We start from the raw sequence: 275 nt of genomic DNA on the forward strand, positions 1-275 counted from the left end.
GAAACTCATGTACATATACAGAGATACACTCAGTAGTTTTACTGTAGTCATGGTGAGGGTGTTTGCTTATGCAAGAACATTACTTGCAGACTGGGCCACCATACTACATCGCATGGGACTTATACCTAGTTAATTAGAAAGATGGGATAAGGCTTGACCGAAGAGTAGCTAAGAATAGGTACACGAGAACAAATTAATTCCTGGATCCGCTCTTTCTCGTATAGAATTTAGCGTAGTGATGAATGTGTATTAACTATGGCAGGTGACGAAGCCCC

Source organism: Penaeus monodon, chromosome 34 (genome assembly GCF_015228065.2).
Source record: "Penaeus monodon isolate SGIC_2016 chromosome 34, NSTDA_Pmon_1, whole genome shotgun sequence".
In the NCBI taxonomy this organism is placed as follows: domain Eukaryota; kingdom Metazoa; phylum Arthropoda; class Malacostraca; order Decapoda; family Penaeidae; genus Penaeus; species Penaeus monodon.